This window comes from Microcebus murinus, chromosome 9 (assembly GCF_040939455.1).
Source record: "Microcebus murinus isolate Inina chromosome 9, M.murinus_Inina_mat1.0, whole genome shotgun sequence".
NCBI classification, from domain to species: Eukaryota; Metazoa; Chordata; class Mammalia; order Primates; family Cheirogaleidae; genus Microcebus; species Microcebus murinus.
Window position 1 is genome coordinate 97,854,102 of NC_134112.1, and position 703 is coordinate 97,854,804.

Consider the following 703-nt stretch of genomic DNA (forward strand, 5'->3'; position numbering starts at 1 on the left):
TTTTTTCTACTTCTAAGTATTTTAGAATTTTCCACTTAAAATGTTCTTTAAATTTATTGACAAAGGTTCATCAAAGTTCACAATATTTAAGTTTTTTCTAAACATTTTAGATATATTGGGTTAAATGGGATACTTAACCTCTCAATGAAAGGTAAGAGATATAATTTATAGTCATTTGATAAGTTGTGGTAAAGGCTTTTTTACACCTCCTAGATATTGAGAAATCGAATGACTATAATGACTGGCCATCAAATCCTTTCGTAAGTCAAGTAGTTTCCATTATTTGTTTTGAACAAAAAGGAAGGCTGATGTATCCACTAATAGATTATTAAAAATTAATGATAGGCCACTGTGTATTTGGCATTTATTTTGGAAGGAGTACAAAGAATTGAATGATATTGCCAGAAATTTTTCCATTCCTATTGAGTCATTTATGTAAACAAAGCTTCTCAGTGTTCATACTGATCAAAATAAAAAGTAGAAATAGAATTAATATTGAACGTTGTCTCATTCTAGCAAGAATGGCATCATCCATGCATATATAAAATAAATGAGGAAAAGTCTTATCCATCCCATTAAGAGATACATTTCCAAAATTAAAACATTACTGTTACATTATTTTACAAATATTGTGATATATTAATATAGCCTTGATTAATTGTGTACTAATACTTTGATGAAAACTAAATACAGAAGAAAATTT